Source organism: Pseudonaja textilis, chromosome 1 (genome assembly GCF_049901715.1).
Source record: "Pseudonaja textilis isolate UNSWEBS1 chromosome 1, rPseTex1.2, whole genome shotgun sequence".
Lineage (NCBI taxonomy): Eukaryota > Metazoa > Chordata > Lepidosauria > Squamata > Elapidae > Pseudonaja > Pseudonaja textilis.
The window spans coordinates 293,500,853-293,521,583 of record NC_141990.1 but is presented as its reverse complement, the minus strand read 5'-3'; the positions used below and the strand labels follow the sequence as shown (position 1 = coordinate 293,521,583).

The 20,731-nt window shown below is 35.5% G+C and overlaps 1 protein-coding gene across 3 annotated transcripts in view; it reads right to left on the bottom strand.

Moving 5' to 3' along the window:
* Positions 1 to 20,731, bottom strand: part of PPP4R4 (protein phosphatase 4 regulatory subunit 4) — a 71,078-nt gene that overhangs the window by 48,464 nt on the left and 1,883 nt on the right. The window lies entirely within an intron of this gene.

Here is a 20,731-nt window from a genome sequence, read left to right as displayed (position 1 = left end):
TTTATCTGGAGAAGGGGAGTGAAAGAGATGACAGCCTTTCTAAAGGTTGTGTCTTTCCGGGAGCGGAGGTCCAGTTTATAGTACAGGATTAAATTGGGAAATTAATTTTGGTTGGGAGAATATTGGAATGACTACAGTACAAATTGGAATGGAGTAGGGTATTTGCTCAGTAAATACAAATATAATAATGGGCGCTATCCCTTTGAAGAAATCTGGAAATAACATATTCTTTAAATGCACCTTGACAGCTATTCTCCCCCCCTCCAATTGACTCTAAAAATGATACTGCACAGTTCTGTATGAAAAATGAAAGGATGGTGGACACCCAACGGATGAAATAATGTTCTGAATTCTGGACCAAGTATCTTAGATGCAGAGTTTAGAAGGGAAGGTACTAGTGGAAAGGAATGCACTGAGATAGAAGACACAAAGATAATATTTTTGGTAAGATACAGATACAGAACAGTAACAAATATGCAAAAAGTATATAGTTACAGAGAATGAAAACTGAATTGAAAAATAAATATAGTATATAAAGGAAGAATTCATAGGGAAGGGGAAGACAGAGAAAAGTCATGGCTAGATGAATATGATGAGATCCGCAAAAACAACAGAGTTTAAAAGTTTAAAAACCCAAGGATGATGTTTGAATTAGTCTTTAGATGTGATAGAAACACAGAGAGTTTGCAAGGACAAAAATATAAAGAGACACAGTGAATGGTGATAAAATAAACTAGATCTGCATAGGTTTCCTTTTAGTTTATTTATTTATTATTTATCATTTATTTCTTGCCTTTAATTTCTTTAGCTTATTACCACTGTGTATAATGTTTTTTTTCAAACAGCAACAGCATGATGAGTCTGTATATATGAGCAAAACCAAAGAAGGATCCGAATTACAAAGAAGTAGGATTATTTGTGTGATTATTTCTCTGGCACATTGTTGGATATACTGTTATGCTGTTGTTTTTGTTTAACTGTTTTGATCTTAATATGTATTTAGGTATGTAAGCTGCTTCCTATTCATTTCAACTAGGGCAGCATATAAACCAAGCAGGGAAGGAAGGGAAAGAAGACAGGAAGATGATACCAAGCTGATGTTGCACTGCAGACTGTGAAAATGCTAGTTTGGTATATGGCTAAGCAGACCTCTATGTGGTAACAATGTGAAACTAATAGAACTCAAATGTTGCCTACTGAGTCAGTTGCATGACAAGCTGTAATTACTTGTTTGATAAAATGTTGCTTCTGCTTAAAAATGCTGGCAAATGAGATAGGAATGAAGATAACTTCTTCTACAAAAAATGAACATATATCAAAGAACATAACACGGATCCAAAACTAATTTACTGCCCTCCTTATCCTGAATGCTGATTGCAGAATATTGTTTCTGAAATCCAATTCTGATGTTTCACTACTTATTTCGTACTTAATGTACTTAAATATACTACCAAACAAATATAGACTAATAGTGGCTTCCAAAATTGTCAACAAAACTTATGAGATTTATTTATTTACTTTATTTATTTGTATGGTACTCAAACCCAAAAAGCTCTAAGTAGCTTAACCTAACCTCATCATAAAATAAAACACTGATTACACAAAAAGCCAAAAGCCAAAAACCTAGAAACCAAAACTGATCAAACTAAAAAAAAAAAATCCAGAAAATTATAGCAATCGTATACCTGCAATCTCCTTTCTAATCAAAGCATGCCCTCCTCCAGTTCTTAGCAGCTTTCCTAAAGCTTAGAAGAAACATAGACAACCAAACTGTGCAAGAAGAGAATTTCAAAGTGTGCAGGTGACTATTGAGAAAGTTCCCATCAAATTATGAAAAGAAGGGATTTGGCTTTACTCAGATCCATCTGACTGATAAACAGAGTAGAAAGCAGTCCCACAGATACGGGTGGTCTTCAACTTAACTGTTGCTTAAAAATTGTTTGACGCTACAAAGGATCCAAAACGAGGAACTTATGACCCGGTTTTGACATTCTGATGCCCCCTGTGGTCATGAGAACACTTTTTGGATGCTTGACAATCAGTCCCTATGTACTGCACCACTTCTGGTTTCTAGCACAAAATGCCCATTGTGGATAATGGGTTTACTTGATGATCATGGCATTCACTTAACAACTGTGGATTTGCTTAACAACAACCACAGAAAGTCAAGTGATAATTTGATTAATGACCAGCATGAATTACAACCGTAATTCTGGGCTCCATTACTGTCAACTCAAAGACCATCTCTAGGCACATCTGGAGTCATTATGACTTTAAGAATTATAACTATACATTGAATCACACCTAGAAACCAAATGGCGGCCAGTGTAACTATAACCAGTCAGATAACTCACATATACTGGGATATACCTAACACTGCTCAGATACCTCCAACTATAAATTCCAAATGCTCTTCAAGGTACACCACTTGGTGATGAGTATGCCTCACAATCCAGGAATGCCTACAATTGGTACACAAGATGTAATGTGTAAAAACTCTTCTAGCTGGAGCTGCCATTTCTTCAGTGAGCAGGAATTGTCAGTCAAGAAGGACCCCCAAATTACAAACTATCAGTAACTAATCAAATTTACAATAAATTACAGCAATAGTGATAAAGAAAATCAATAAAATAAATTATAAATACCATAATTCAATGTAAAATAAACTAAAGACTATCATCTTCTTTGAACAACCCCCATAATCCCTTGTGGGGTGGAGTCTGGGCAACTGAATGGAGCTAGCAGAGTGTTTATTGGCTGGATGCTCTTCCTGTCACCAATGCAGAGTTCTGTTCAGCAGATATATTCTCACTGTGCCCAGAGAAATATCTGGCTCTATATCTAGGATCGAACTCACCGCCTCCTGGTTGTGAGGCAAGAGCTCCACCTCTAAGCCACCGCACCATTCTAAAATAAACTAGACTATGATAATAAGTTATTCAACCAAACATTATTTAGAAGTTCCATTTTTAATAGCTTCCAGAACATTACAAGGAATTAAGCAATAATTAATTCTAGGGTGAGACACTTTCACAAATGTGGAGCAGCTACTAAGAAACAGTATATCTTGGTATGCATTCTTCATATATGCATATTCCCTTACTGTATAAAAAATTCTCAATATGAGGTCTCCCCAACCCTATGATTTTTTTAAGGATGTCACTTCTTATTTAAACAATACACAAATGTATAAACAAATTTTGCATGACCTCTTGCAATTGTGCAACAATTCTAGACTAATTTCCCACTTGAGTCCTCCTCCTTGCCTGGTTGGATGTTTCTCAACATCCCCAAAAATGTTTTGGAGTCCATGGAGGTATAAACAGCACACGTTAACAACTCTTTAAACAAAAATTGAAAGAAATTCCTGAAACAGGCACCTCTGCATTTTTATCCTGTATGACTTGATTATTCTTTCTAAGACTCAAATTCTTCAGAGCCCTTAAGGGACATCTGAGTGAGCTGAGTTAAAAAACTGGGGACTGTTACCAGGGAGGCGTGTCCTCAGAGTTCAACTCAGTCTGAAGAGCAACAAGGCTAGAGGCTACCCAACCTGGATTCTCCCATTGACTCAGTGGAGAAGAAACTGATTGTGATTAACTTCATGAATAACCTTAACATTACAAAAACAAAACAAAAGAAATCAACACCATCCACTCCCACTGTTACTATTTTGACAGGCTCTGCCAACAATATCAGCATTCACAGCTGAACAATGAAACACAGAGCCAATATCCAAGTACAACCACTGTGCTAAGTACAACCAAAACGAACACAGCTAGGTATTTCAGATTTTTAAATGTATGCAGAAGTCAAACATCTACAAGATAGAAGAGAAATAAATAGAATCTGTACACCTATACACCTCATCCAAAAAGCAAAGAAACCCTTCACTAATTAAACTTCCATTTTAAATGCACTCTGAAAGCACTACAGCAAGCACAACTGAATCAACAGGCACAAGGTCCACAGGTCAATTAACATCCAACCAAAATCAGCATAGCAAAGTATTATTAAAAATATAATCATATTGCCCTGGTAAACTATGAGAGTTCACTCTTTACCTGTGTATTCTACTGATACAACAATTTCAGAAAGAGTTTGAAAATCAAAGACTTGGTTCAATTTTAAGGACAACCTGAAGTTCAAACAAAATTAAATTCACTCTTAAGAGGTAACTTAGACCACTGACTCAGTCCAACTGCTCAGTACAGGAATGCAATTTAATGCACCAAGAGCTAGTTGTCTAATATCTTCTTCAATACATCCAGTGAAAAGAAGCCCAACAGCTCTCTGGTGCAACTGTTACTTTTCTTAATATTCTCTTCTTAACTTTTACTTGGAAACTGCTTAATTTTTACTGTTATTCTAATTTTCTAACATTTCCCCTCTAATTCTAAGTATTTCTTTCTGCAGTTTAAATCCAGAAGAACCATGTATCCAATGTGCTGAGGAAAACAGATCCCATTCAACCATAGAGCTCAATGGATGACTCTGGATCAATCATTCTTGTAGCTCAAACGACTTTACAACTACAACTACTTTGTTGTTGTAGGAAATAAAATTAGGAAAGCCTCTAATTAAAGTTTGATGTCATAGAGAAAAGGCAGACTAAAAATGCAATTAATAAAATAATATATGATTTTCCATTTGAAGAAAGGCCCTGTCTTCCTTGAAATCCAGGTTATCTGGAGGTTTTTCTATTATCTTTTAAAAGGACAGAATCTAGCTTGGTTTACCAGCATGTACTTAGGAAATTCATCACAAAAAATTATTGGCTAGCAGCAGCGAAAATAATTGTGCAGAAATGACTCAGGGAATTGCCCTTCATATTATGGATACCTAAAGTTACAACTGAAATTTTCATCCAATAAAAATAAAAATCCACTCAGTATAATGCATTTAATTAATTATATCATAAACAGTTACATAAAGAGAGCCAGTTTGGTCTAGTGGTTAAGGCACCACAGTAGAAAACAGAAGACTGTGAGTTTAAGTGCCATCTGAGCCATGACGACCTTGGGCCAGTCCAATTCACCTCACAAGGTTGTTATTCTGGGGAGAGGAAGGTGTGCTGGATATGTTTGCCACCTCTAGTTATTTGTAAAAATTAATACAGGTGAGATACAAAAAAAAGTATAAATATTATAGTGCTGTCTTTCTTCTTTCAAATCCCAGTTTTAATTTTTTTTTCAAGGCTTTCACTGACTCATCCGTTCAAATTCTACCAGCCAATCCATCTCAGGAACTGGTCCTGTATTTAAAGGTTATTTAGAATTGCAGTTTTGTATATTTAGCCATATTCCTCCTGTTATTCCCCCCCCCCCATTTTTCCTCCCCTTCTAACTAGAAATTGTTGAAGTATGAACCTACTTGTTTTTATAAGACAATAACACAGTCTATATATTAATATATTATAGCAAATTAACCCTATAAAGTCAAGGAACAATAACATAATTTGCTATGTCTGTATGTTTTACTTGATTTAAGCTAGTCACTGAAGAAAATAATTTCTATTTATTTTTCTTTAGAAGGATATTTGCTGTAAAATGCCTTTCCCTCAGCAAGCCAACTTGTCTATCACACATAGCATCTTCCAGAGACAAATAAAAAGTTTGAGTATTAATCGTTCAGGCTACTGTCTCTTGTTTTCATCTAAACTTCAGCAGTTTAAAACAAATAACACAGCTTAAAAAAACATGTGCCAAAGGTGATTTTTAAATACTCAAAAGGAACTTTAAAAAGAAATCCATGACCCTTCTGGCAATTCTGCATACCTGAATCAGAAAATCAGTTTGAAAGCCAAAAGACTTTTCACTGAAAAGATCTCACACTGTTTACTTGTCAGTCTGTTTCACTGGAATAAAAACAAACACACTCTATATACCAAGTTCTAGCTGCAGCTATTTTTTTAAGCTCTCTGGTTAGACTTTCCCTTCTACAAAGTCTGTATTTGAATAACACGGGTAATTCAAATCCTACTGTGGTTCTCTTTAAAGTAAAGAATCTTTGCATTTTAATGATTTATCATTAGATAATTAGTATCACTCAATGTTGTAATGATTTTAAAAAATAGATTTGGCTACCAGCTATTGTAACTATGTATCATGGTAATCTTGTTGACCAGGATCAGTTTGCTAACTCGATATTTTTAATCTTTTGTTTTCTTAATGAAGAATTGCCCCCAAGAATAGAATAACTCAGACAAATAAATCCTATATTTAAGATGTTACCCAATCAAATGATTAATAGTAATCTCTTTTTCATACCGATGTTAACCAAGATTAAGCATCAGTTCTTGTTTTGTAACAAAACAAATACTAAAGAAAATGTCGCAATTGTAAGTAAATCCCTGGCTCACACAAGCTAAGTCATGATTTATTTAAACACTACTTTAAACTGACTTGGTTCAACACAACAAAGCTACAGACAAACCATATAGTAGCTTAGCAAAATTTGTGAATTAGTTTACACTCTTTATAAAAAAAACTGGAGCAACAGAGGATTACTTTCCTAACAGCAAGTTGACATGTTAAAAGCTTTGAACTGCAACATCTCTGAAAGCGAGAAAAGTAACACACAGGTTTTTTCTCTTATGCTCAGATATAGCAAAAACATTTTATATTAAAAAAAACCCTGTGAATATATGGTACAAAAGATCATACTTTCCTTCCCTATTTCTGACTTTTATAGAAGCCTACTTTCAAGTCAAATCGTATCAACAGCTTGTTGATTTTTTGCTTGTTTACCATGAATATCAGAAGAAAAGCCTTTATGTATTTGTTATGTACTTAGGCTTTATTATTGAGGTCCCAACTCTCATAGAGGTCTACACACTCACCAGTATTTATTTATTTACAAGATTTTTAAAGTCATCCAACCCAACAGCAGTTCTGCGTAGCTTGGATACACCACATTAAACCAGAAAAGAGAGAAAACATTATAATGGGGAAACTAACACTCCAACTGACTCAACATAAGTTTTGGTTTTCAAAGTCTTGGAGCTGTTCAAATTTTTGGTGTGAAGGAGAAAGTGCTACAACAGATATTGCCCATTTCCTAAGCCTTGTCAGATGGTCTTGCTTGTGAAAAGGGGTGAGAAGTGAGCCCTATCAATTTTAAGGGCTGGGCAGAAACAATGGGATAAAAACTGTCTCAGATAATCAGACCTTACAGCATGATTGGCTTTGTAGATGGCAAACTGGACTTGAAAGCTCACTGGCAACTAATACAGCTTATATTGAAGAAATGTTAATGTGGTTGTACCAAGTCATACCCATAATTGTTTATTCTGCTGCATTCTGATCAACTGTACCTTGTAAGTTGTCTTCTAGTTTGTCTTCAAATGCAGCTTCACATGTGCTACATTACAATATCTGTTTTCAGGGTGACTACTGTGACAGTAATAAGGGACTCACATTTCAGAAATGATGCACCAAGTAGATATGTGCAATGCCTTCCTGTCCACAATTGCCACCTGCTCTTCATGGGAGTGCTGTAATCAATTTGTAAGACCCAAATTGTGCACTCCAAATGTTTATTTATGGGTCTAATTTATATGGCCACTCATGTCATACTCAGAGTGGCATACAATAAAACCAACAATTAAAACATTGTACAAAAACAACTAAAAATAATAAACATGAATAAAATAAGACCATGAGATGGAAGTTATTATAAATTATGCAGCCAATATACAGTATCCCTAATTAATAGGGGATTCCCCAGGCTTGCAGAAAAAAAACATATCTGAGGGCTTTCTGGAAGGCCATAAGGATTGGGACATTGAGGCATGATGTTCCAGGAGATAGGTGCAAAGGCAGAAAAGGCCTGTCTCCTAGGTCCCCTCAGATGAAACTCTTTGCAGATAGGACCCATGGTATGCCTCTTCTGCCAGAACCAATGGGATCCCAATCCCGAGAGTCTCTCAATATGGGAATAAGATCTTGACAACATCATTTGGTTGACCTGGGATCAAGATATACAATTTAGTGTCATCTGCACAGTTATGATACATGACCATGTTAATGGTTGAACAGTAGATTCATAAATGTATTAACAGTGTCAAAGCCTATGACCCACCCTGGAAACCAGAGACTTCAGGCACGACCTCTCCCTCTTGTCCGTACTGAATGAAATGGCCATGGAGAAAACAGGAGGATCAGCACAACATTATGCCTCCCACTCCTAATCTCTATAATCAGTATAGATAGATACCCTGATGGATGCTATTAAAAGCAACTTGGCTTTCTTTGTAAAAACTAATTAATATTTAACTTTTAAAAAATGCTTCAACAGAGGACACAAATAAGTTGCTTTTCAGATGAACAAAGTGGCAGAAGAAAAAATCTTAAATCCTTGAAAAAAAAAATTTAAATCATGCCACTGATATAGATTTATGAAGAAAATACATTATTATAACCCACTGGATTTATATTTTAAGAGAACTGTAGTACACCAAATAGCTGTAATAGCTATAAGATATCTGAGGTTTTTAAAAGGAAGATCAGGTTGATAGGTATAACTTGTCCTTAACTTGCCCTTAACTGCTCGTTGGATTAAGTCCTTGAGTTACATCTGTAACTGGCACTGAAATTTCCATAGCCAAGTAATGTGGTTGTAAGCACACCACATGTCCATACTTCTTCGAGACAGCAAGCCAAGCAGCCCTGGTTGTTTTGTAATCTCAGATACGTGGGTTGTTAAGTTGGAAGAGAAGGGAATCCCTGGTAAAGTGTGCGGGGCTGCTGCAGGGAGGTGGGGAAGCCTTGGGAAGTACAGCACACAATGCACACAAATTGGGAGAGGTGTGCTGCCATTCATCCCTACCTTGGGAAGGGAAAGAGAACAGAAGGTGTGTGAGAGCACAAACAGGATGGAGAAAGGAGCATGCAGTGTGTGTGTGTGCACGTATGCAAGTGTATGAAGGCCACTTAAAGAGGCCATGGGAGGTGTTCATATTTGTGAGTGGTGGAAGGCCAGAGAAAGAGGATGTGTAATGAGTACGTGCCTAAAAATGCAGGAGAGAAGGTCTGTGCATGTATGTGAGTGCAGAGACCAGCAAAGAGATTGTGGTGTACATGTGTGCATGCGGGACTAAGGAAAAAGAGTATGAGGGTGTAAGCAAAGGAGGGAAGGAGGGTATAGTGTGAGCAAGAAATGCTGTCAGGTGGGAGACACTTACTAAAGCAACTTGCAGTCTCCCCTACTGGTTTCCCCACTGACTTTGCTTGTGGGACACTTACAAATGGCAATCATATAACTGCAGGACATTTCAACTGTCCTACATAAGAGCTGCTTGCTAAACTCTCTAATTTTGTTAATGTGAACGTGGATTCTGCAATGGCCAGAACTTTGAGGATCATACTTGACTTAAATTTAAATATTCATTAAAATAATGGTCATAACTCGAGGACTAACTATATCTTTTATTAAATTATAATGTTCATGTTTACAGAACAATATTTTATGTATTTATCAAAATTAACTCTATTATCAATGGTATCTAACTCCAGATAAATTGTCAAAAATATGTAAAGGAACTGCATATAAAGGTTGGAAATGTAATCAATCTGAAGGTTTTTTTTAATCATCTTTAGTGCACATTAAGAACGCTAAGAAATTTTTGAATTAAATATTTTTGTTTCTTCAGAGCATTTTGAAAATGGATGTAATATTGAAATCTCAATGTTTTCTTTCAGAGAAGGCAGATATACAGATGGAAAAAAAAACATGAGACTTTGTTTTATATATGGCAAGGGCAGCAAGGTTATTATACACCCAAAGAAGGAAGAATATAATGGAAAAATGGATTTTGAAATTAATGAAGCCAGCCAAAATGGCAAAATTGACTGCTTTTCTTACGGACAATAATTTGACTAAATTTCATGTGATCTGGAGGCCATAATAAAGATATATTATATTTAAAAAGCCATGCAATTAATTCCATGTGGCATAGTTCCAGGTCAATGAGTTATGGATTGTATTTTTATTGACATTATGTCACTTTTAAAGGAATTTTCTCATCATTCTAAATGTAAAGCTTTCAATGAATTATGAAAAAAAACTGTAAAAATAAAATTAAATAGTATTAATAGATGCAACATTCAGTATTTTGTTTTCTCAATTTGTCATGAATATTAAACAAGAACTGTGTCACTAAAATATCCTCACTATTCTGTATTAAAATAGAAATTAGAAGTAAATAAGAGGAGCAGCCTTCTACTCATTTTGATTCTGTAACACTACTTCTACATCCAATATCCTTTAAAATAAGTATTTCCATCCCTAGGCTTGTTTAAACGTATCCTTGGTAGTGATACTATTAGCATTTTTAAAGGGTAAGTTTCATTTTCAGTTATTATGTGAGAGAAAACTAATTCTCCTTTTGTTGGGTACATCCACACATATTTTTAACACACAATTCAACTAGAATAAACATACTGTATTTCACAGAATTCTTTAATTATGCACCCCAATAATATATTAAAATTGTTTGCAACTATACAAAAATTCTGTATTCATCCTTTGCTTGATATCAGTGCAAAGCTCTATTCAAAAGCTTATAAACATCAGCAGCATTTCCCTGCCTTTTCCCCCCTAAAACCAATTATATTGTCTTCATGTCAGCATGGCAATTTAAGTAATACTTTCAATGTATATACATCCCAGAAATGAGGACTTTAGTTCTCCTCCTTCTTTCCTGGTTCGAGTATATTTGTTCTGAAGCAATAATTAATCTTCAGTTGAACACTAAAAATTAAAGTGAACAAAATCACTTTCCTTATACTGCTATACTGCATTTTCCCCCTAATGATCAAATACAATTAGGTAAAAGTGTAAGGTTCTTCTGAATTTATTACATCTTTGGAATATGAGTGAAAGAAACTTGCATACTGACATTGACAAACTGCTGTAAAAGTGTTTGCTTCTATAAGTTTTGCTTACTAGGGTCCCAGATAATGCCAAATAGTTTTAATAAACAGTTTCATGTTCAAGATATTTAATTTAGGAGTTCAAATGACTACTTTTTAAGAGAAAATGTCCATATATTATCTCTGTCTACATATTATTTTTCCCATATGACAATTATTCTCATTTGTGGAACATTTCTCTGTTTTATTTTTCTTTGCTTGTTGCAGCCAAATCCTAATAGCATATCATATTTACAACCATTTACAGCAGTTGGGCTTCCCTCCTGACCTCCTTTATCTCCTCATTTCCTCAGAAGTTCTCATTACTGAATGTGACTTCCAGAAGAAGAAACCGCAAACTGAAGATTAGCTCTGCAAAAAGCAGAACTTATGACCATGGTGAAGAATGAAGTGCCAGAAACTAGACTAGCTCTTCAAACCTCTCCAGATAAAGTAAAAGACCATAGATCATCCATTATTGTAGTGTTCCAGACAGTTGCTCACCACGATGAGACTGATTAATAATTAAAGGGACATACAAACAATAAGAGAGTGAGGAATAATTTTTTATATTGTATTACAAAAGAGAATTGTTGAAGCTTTTTTATAATAAAGAAGAAATGAAAAAAATCAAGTTCTATAACGTTATTTGAATGGACTAAAGATTAAGATTGTTAGAACTAAAAGGAAGAAATATAAAGTTGGTTTATTTGATCAAGGTTACAATAAGGTTAGGGTTATTCCTGGCAGCCCTTAATGGAGTTTTGCTGACACCAGGACTACAATAATAATACTTTATTTGTTCATAGATAAGAGAAAAGATATGGGAGAAAGTATCATTTGTAATTTAAGAGGAGATGAAAAGTTGCTATACAATTTTTTATATTTGTGATGGTTAAGAGTCTTTCATACACACACACACACACACACACACACACACACACATTCTTTACAGTATTATTTTTCTTTTTTCTTTCTATTTTTTGTCTTTTCTACTTTTTCACTTTTACTCCTTTTTTCTGTTTTTTTTAGTTTGTATTGGTTTTTACTATTGAAATTGTAATCTTTCATAATTACTTTTAAAAAAGAATATCCCATTACTATTACTATTACATTACTAAGCACATGATCTTGTGGCAGCAAAGAACTGACTGGCAATTAGTAAATTAAAATGAGGTAAGAAGCAAAAAAATCACAAAAACGTAAAAAATGACATATAGTCTCAAATTAAAAGCAATGCACAACGTTGCAGGAACAGATTTCTTCTTCCTCTATTGCTTTCTTATGCCCCGCACTACAAAATTAACTTTGGGAAATGAGGGGTTGCAGCAAAGGGGTTTGTTTCACCAATGATATTTATTTAACTTAAAAAGGGGACAATTACATTGAATTCCGATGATATATTTTTAACAGGACTTTCTTAGCCATGTACCACATAAAATTACGCATCATACCTGTCATATTCTTATCCCACATTTCCTCCTGAAGTATTTTTACAAAGCAGATATATAGCTGGTGCCAAGGATAAGCATCACAAGGATAAGCATCACAGACAGTCCATCTCCTATTTATATTTAAAAATATGAAATACGAACACCCCCAATGTTCATGTTATATTGTATGCGCTGCTTATGATAAAAGTATTTTTCACTAACCTTACTCAGTGTTTGTCAGCTGAAATGTTTTGTGTTGTTTTCTCTACCTACTAAAATTTTATAAACTGTTGTCACAAGTCCTCCTTCCCCCTCTCAACCTTTTCCCTTCAAAGTAAATGGGAAATGTCTATAAGAGACATGATATATTACAGTTAAATGGCAAAAGATAAAAATGGTTATACTGCTTAAATTCCTCTGATTACTAAATCTACAATTTATGGCAAGATACTGAAAAAGAAGTATGAATAGATATTTACTTTAGATTCCTTTTAGTTATTTTGTGTGACACATCAAACAATTTTTTCCTAGAATAAAGGAACAATAAATTAGTTTCTTTCTCCAATGTCTTTAATAAAAATGTATAATACCCAAAGAAGAATATAAATAAAGTCTATATTACTCTTTAAAGAGATTAAGGTCTCTATTTGCTCATCAGATGGTCACCTTCTGAAAAGAAGAAATGAATTGAATCAAATTTGGTATAAGGGAGATAGGGACAAAAGACTGGAGTTTAAAAATTGGTCATATCTGGTTGAGAATTCTAAAGAACATTCCCACTAAAGAATCCCTACGGGACAGACACCTGCATTCAAATACACAAAGGAAACATGAGATAACCAAAGCTACAGGCAGAGAGACATGTATCTATCCATACATCTATTTATTCAATTATTTATAGTATTTACAGCATAAGGCTGCCCAACTCAAATACATGCTTCTATGCAGTGTAAAACAGTAAATAAAAACATAAAACAAAATAAAACAAGCAATACCAACTAAAAATAGACATAAACAATCAGCTATTAGGAACTTGAAAGTATTGCATTCTTTAGGATAGGATTCTCATATCCATATGGGAGTGTAGGCACAATTTCTTATTAGTTTCTGGGAGAAAGCTCGATTTTGACAAGGGGCCAAATCAGGCTGGGAGACTGCAGCGGAAAAAATCCTGACAAATTTCTCTAGTGCATCCCTATGAAAAGAGGCAGTTCAGCATGCTGATTGCTCCAGCTTAAAGCCCCTTTCCCATTTCTTGCTTGTCGTGTGATCCAGAGCAGCAGATTCAACCTACATCATACTTCTCAGTGCATATATAACTTACTGTTATGCAGATGAAGTGGTTCACTGATTTTGATTAGATTATTTACTCCATGGTGCTTTGCTAGTCCAATCAAACAACATTCTTCTATACTGTGCCTTATGTACTGAAGGATTTCCTTCATCTACTCATTTTGCATGTGGATTTGATACTGTTAGACTTTGCATATATTACAAAATATAGGCAACAGAGATAAGGCATACGAACAGTTTATAACAAATAATTCAAAAAGAGAGAATAACTATGCAGGGAAGCTATGCCTACAACTTGTTAATTCTAAAATGCAAGCGGTTGAGGATGATAAGAGTTTATGATATTCAAATACTAGTTTCATATTTGAAAAAAACATAAAAACATTTTCATTTTTTTAGTTGGAGTAGGTCACTTTGAGCATTGGTTCACCATAATGTAAGGTTCTGTTACATAGTTCAGAGACACAGTACTATGCTTCCTTTTCTTCTTTTATGCTATCTTTGCCTTAAATGATTTGCAGAGGGGGAAATCTTCCAAAAAACTATTGCAATGGAACATGTGAGGTTATCTGGATTATGATTTGCAGGGTAATATCCACTAAGAGGTTTTTCATCTCATTCTGCCAAAAATGGAGTGGTATAATGAATTCCCACTACTGTATATCCTACAATCAAATATTTAAAAAAAAAATTCAACTCAGTTGTCTATGTATCAAATCAGTTCAAATCAAATATTATTCCTTTCAAATCTTAAATTCAAACTGACTACCGTGTTCTACCTATCTCAAATCATAGATAGATAGATAGATAGATGATAGATAGATAGATAGATAGATAGATAGATAGATAGATAGATAGATAGAATTGTTTATTGCCCAAGTGTGATTGGACACACAAGGAATTTGTCTTAGTGCAAATGCTCTCAGTGTACATAAAAGAAAAGAATACATTCATCAAGAGTGAAGAATCATAAGGTACAACACTTAATGATAGTCATAGGGTACAATAAGCAATCAAATTATACTAGGAAACAGTCAATATAAAATGACAAAGTTACAGTCATACAGTCAGAAATGGGAGGGAATGGGTGATAAGGAATGATGAGAAGATTAATAGTAATAGTAATGCAGACTTTGTAAATAGTTGGACAGTGTTGAGGGAATTATTTGTTTAGCAGAGTGATGGTGTTTGGGGAAAAACTGTCCTTGTGTCTAGTTGTTCTAGTGTGCAGCGATCTTATTAGATCTCAACTAATTCAATTAACCCTAGCATATGATTAGGAAAAGAAACCCATAAAATTTCAGGTTCGTGTGGTATCCCCTTTTTTCAGTACAATTAGCAAAGAAATGTAGATTTCACTTCTGCAGATTTTATTGGCTCCCTAAATTACATACTGCAGCTTAAAAGAAAGTTTTCAATTATTAAAAGCAAAACTTCTGACTTCTTTTGCTGGCTTGCTTAGAAAGGTAGACTTTGATAACATAACACAACAATGAAGTAAAAGGAAACTACATTTTGATTTTCAGTATTTTTTATTCTCCTTACAATACTTTAAGTCACTCTTATAAAAAAATCCATAACATTACATAGTCACAAACTCAAGATCCTATCATTGCATATTGGCATTTATGTCCAATCCTTCACTAAGTAAAGTATAATTTAACAAAAGCAAAGGTATTTTTACAGGGGTCCAGAATTTATGGAACGCTCTCCAAGAAACTCATTTGATTTGTTCCTAATCTCTTCTCAGAAGCAGATTTACAATACTATATTTATATTCAGCAGGTGGCAACATTTGAGCAGTCTTGGCTGATAACAAAAGGTAACTAAGGTTTGCTATAATTAGTATTTGGATGGAAACTCCAGGAATGCTGGCTTGACTAAAAAGTAAAAACAAACAAAACCAAAAGAGCAAGCAAACAAAAAACCCAGCTTGGGTGAAAGCAATGGCATAATGGGGGGGGGGGACGGGACCCAAAGCATCTTTGCCTTTTTTTGGTTTAACTATATATCTATTTCACCATTGCTCTGAAAACTGGGAATGATCCCTTGTTAGTATGATTAATATTTGTGACATTTTAATTGAATTCTTTGTACTTTTAACACTTGAAATCTACAACTAATAACAGGATATATTTTGTGCAGTTTCTCTAATTTCTCTACTCCATCAAGGATAATACTCACTAGTTAAAGTGATATTTCTTTAAAAAAATAGGGTATTTTAATCTAATTACTATATGTTATTTAATATGAATAAAAATTATTTCTAATATATCGTATATACTCGAGTATAAATTGACCCGAATATAAGCCAAGGCACCTAATTTTACCACAAAAAACTGGGAAAACTTATTGACTCGAGTATAAGCCTAGGGTGGGAAATGCAGCAGCTACTGGTAAATTTCAAAAATAAAAATAGATACCAATAAAAACTTTCACTAGGACAGTTGAGAATAAGTTTGATGTTCACAATTTCCTCTTTGAAAAAGACCAGTAAATAGGGAACAAGAAGATGAAGAAAAAGAAGTGTGTTTTTTTCACACTTTTCACACTGCAGTGAACAAAAATGAAATCATAGGAACAGGCTTATTCTCAGTCTAAAGGTTTGTTTCTGATTTCTTCCCTGATTTAAGGGAAATTTGGGAAACGATCTTACTATCGTGAAAGTTTAATTTATTCACTAATCCAAAAGAAGATGATGATGATGACAGTGGGAGGCAGGAGTCACTCTCTCCCTTCCAAGAAAAAAGCAAGAGCCGTTCTTATGATCTCTCTCTCTCTCTCTCTCTCTCTCCGTAATACAGTCAAGCCCTTTCCAGCACACGCGATCTGCCGCCGCTGCTTTGCACCTTGCAAATGCAAAATCCCGGGGTTTTTGCAAGGTGCAAAGCGACGGGGGTGGATCGCGCGTGCTGGAAAGGGCTTGACTGTATTACAGAGAGAGGGAGAGAGAGATCATAAGAACGGCTCTTGCTTTTTTCGCCAGCCCCAGGCACTGGGGGCTTGCAAGGGAGAGAGTGACTCCTGCCTCCCGCTGTCAGCATCATCATCTTCTTTTGGGTTAGTGAATCAATTAATTTGGGAAACGATCTCACTATCATGAAAGTCAGTGTTCTCTGCCCGTGGGGCGTTTGGAAGAAAATGCCCGGCAGCATATCCACGTACGTGTAAGGGGAATCAGAAATCCCCGCGTTCAACGCCTAGCACGGCAGAAGAGAAAACGCAGCTGTAAGCAAATACTGGGAAAACCTGATTGATCAGAAGGAAGGAGGCAAAAGAGGGAGGGGTGGTGGTGGACGGAGGTCCCACTGGTATTTGTGAAACACTCGGTCGGCAGCGCTTAAAGTCAACATCCTCGCTCCCATCCACCCACCCACCCAAAGCCACGAAGTCCCCCAATTGCGCAGCCCAGAATCGCCCTTCCCTCAGGGGGCAGCAAAGACGCCCAGCGTTTCCCAAGACAAGAAGCTCCGCCGTGCAATGAAAGCGCCCTGGGTCTAGGCTTGCGGACTCAGAAAACAATGTGAGCCAAGGTGGCTTCGGCTCCGCTTGGCTTCGTTTCCTCAGCCCCAGCTGCTTTCAGTCTGCTCGGGAGGAGGAGGAGGTGGTGGTGGCGGCTTGCGTTGTTTTCTGAGGCCATGAGCCTAGAGCCTAGAGCTCAGAAAACAATGTGAGCCACCGCCACCACCTCCTCCCGAGCGGACTGAAAGCAGCTGGGGCTGAGGAAACAAAGCCAAGCAGAGCCGAAGCCACCTCGGTTCGCGTTGTTTTCTGAGCCCACGAGCCTAGAGCCAGGGCGCTTTCATTGCACGGCAGAGCTTCTTGTCTCAGGAAACACCGGGCGTCGTTGCTGCCCCCTGAGGGGAGGGTGATTTTGGGCTGCGCGATTGGGGGACTTCGTGGCTTTGGGTGGGTGGGTGGGTGGGAGCGAGGACTGACAGAGTTCGCGAAGCGGGGCTTGCCTGCCCTTGCTGGCTGCCTCTGCTTCCTTAGGGGTGGGGAAGGGGGCTCATCTGGACCAAGGGTGAGTCTCCCCCTCAGTTTCTCCTGAAGGATCTTCCGTCACTTTTGCCTTCTCCCTACGTCTTCCCTCTGTTAAAATCCCACACACACACCCACACACACTTATTTTCGGGTGGATAGATTTCGTGTCTGAGCATTCTCACATGACGGTGGGTCTTTTTCCCCCCCTAAAAACAGTTAAAAAAAGAAAAAACAATATATCCTCATGCAATAACTTTTCTACTTCCGATTACCCCCATGCTTACAAGTTGCAAAGGAAGCAGGGAAGCGGCTGCCCAGCTCCGGAGCTCCACACCAATTTTTTTTCAGAAGGGAATCTCACTCAAGCCAAGGGGTTTTTTTTTTTTTTTCAGCACAAAAAATGTGCTGAAAAACTCGGCTTATACTCGAGTATATACGGTAAGTGGATCTACTATCTTGTGATAGCAACCACAGTAATCCACTTAAGGCCTTCTACTATTGAAAATACTTCTATCAACAGGAGGTAGTAATCACTCATTTAATTGGGAGTTTACAGAGGATTCAGGAGGATCAGAATAATAAAAAGGAAATTAAAGACCACAGGCTGAACATTCTCATGCAATCACATGGCAGAATTACCAAATAATTTTAAATGTTTGTTTAATTAATGTAAATTACATTAATTATTAAATGTATATGCCATTTAACTATGGGCAGTTTAAAAATTGTAAACGAGATTACTTTCAATATAAAAACAGTCCAGAAAGAAAACTTTAAAAACTCATCAAAACATTTCATTACTAAATATTTAAAAAAATTAGAGATCAATTTTTTAGATGAGGCTGCCTAAGGTATTGCATAGTTTTGCTATGCAAAAGCAAGTTCTTTACATTGGATCACTTCACATTCTGTTCAGAAGTACATTTATACTGGAAACAGCAGCAAGCCTTGAATGTACATACATTACATTTATATACATAATCAAGTAGGCCTCATTGCTGTAATATCTATAATAAAGCAAGTATTATGTGTGCACACTATTAAAAGATCAGAGGTTAATTTGCTCAAAAACTTTATGGCAGGAATTATAAAATGTACATGGGAGGGATAAGACACAATTTTAAAACAACTAGAGGAGATGGTATTACAGCAAAGAATAGGCTCCAGTCAAACCAGCAACATCCTAGTTACTGGTCATATATGGCCACAAATGTGATAACATAATACAAAAGTATTGATGTTACTTGCTCTTCACTTTGTGACTGTATGAAAGTGGAACCTCAAACAGAAGGTTATTTGGAGTTTAACATGGAAAGAACAACATATAAGGAAACTTAAGCTGATGTCATGCTATTATGTTCATATGCTTTAAAAATAAACACACAGCTATATTTCATTTGCCATCATTCAAATTATTATCTTTGAAGTTAATGTTTTTAATGTTTTTATATTTATTATTTTAATTGTAAGCTGCCCAAAGTCACTCTTCAGAGTGAGATGGGTAGCATATAAATTAAACAAATAATTTCAACTTTGCATCAGAAGTTATATGATCTAGTCTGCAAGAAGTACTCTCCAAGCCCAGGAATGTGTAACAAACACCTAAGGAGAATCTGAGACCAGGATCACTTCCAAGAAACAGGCAATGCACAGTAGACTTGTTTTCTAAACCGAAAAAAAGAAACGCTTGTACCTGCATATTGGTAACACAAGAGTTTTAGATGACATTTTACACAACACTAGATTTTACTATTTGTTTCAAGATAATAATATATTGATATATAATATAATATAATATATTCAAGATAATAATATATTGATCTTATGTATTTTAACAAGGGCTGAATGAACTTGCTTTTCATTTATACTCAAGACTGCAATCTGTTCAAAGAGTAACTATAATTATATTTTTTTTAAAAAATCAATGAATAAAAAACCCTAACCCTGAAAACACAAAACCAGAAAGATCAATCCTAGTTATATCTTATCCATATCAGTAATTATTACCTCATGTCATAAAATTCTTGAATTTTAAAAAGCATCTAAGTTTTACATGCATTCAGTGAAAATATATTATCCATCCTTACCAGCTACCAAATTTATTCTTATGAGAAATAAAGTAGCACAAACCTTCCTTGCATCTTTATAGCAACCACATACTAAGAAAAAGGTAGATGTTATCAAATGAGTCACCAATGACTATGAGTATGGCCTCTATTACTCTGCCAAGCAAGCAGACATTGTTCCAACCTATGCCTGCTTAATGAAGATTCTGGAAATGGATTTTATAGGGTCAGAAAGAACTTTATAATTTCTTTTAAATAAAATATTGGTTTGCTGCTAGAATAGGTTGCTAGATTGTCTGTCTAGGTTTAGAGCATATAATAATGAAGGGCTGAAGTTCCTCAAGCCATTCTACCCACCTCAATAAATTCCTTGTAATGATTCAACATTTGAACAAATAGCATATCTTAAAAAGGAGATGATGAATCCAAACAAGTATTCTACAATAACATTTTGCTTACAATAATATATCTAAAAGAACCAATGAAAGATGAAGGTATTTAATAGACAGGACAGTTATAAAATATATAAAAGGTTGCAATAAGTGGTAGCTTAAGATATATTAGCAAAATAAAAGCTTCATTTCCAAGAATGAGGTAAACATTGGCTCTCAAAAGTGCTAAATATAACTGATCAAATTTAAAGAAACCTTACAGCTGGTACTTCTTCCAGTTAACACTGTGTAAAAGTGTATAGGCCAGCCTATATCAAAATCCTTCAGCACTGCACCTCTGCAAAAAGTCACAAATCTGACTTTTAGGCAAATAGTGCTGAGGGCAATTAAATGGTGCTTCAGTGTGCATTTTAAAATGCAAAAGGCAAGTATGCATTTTATAAGGAAATACAGATAAAAATTAAACTATGATTAAGAGCCAATACAGATTTAAATATTTCTCATCCTTAAAACATATCCTTTAAAAGTTTCCATTACTATATATATAGCCTTTGAAGGAGACAAAAAGCTGAGTTACTGCATAATCATAGTAAAATCTGTTCTATATATGTAAAGTGAATTAGTAAGACTGATACCAGTATCATCATTCA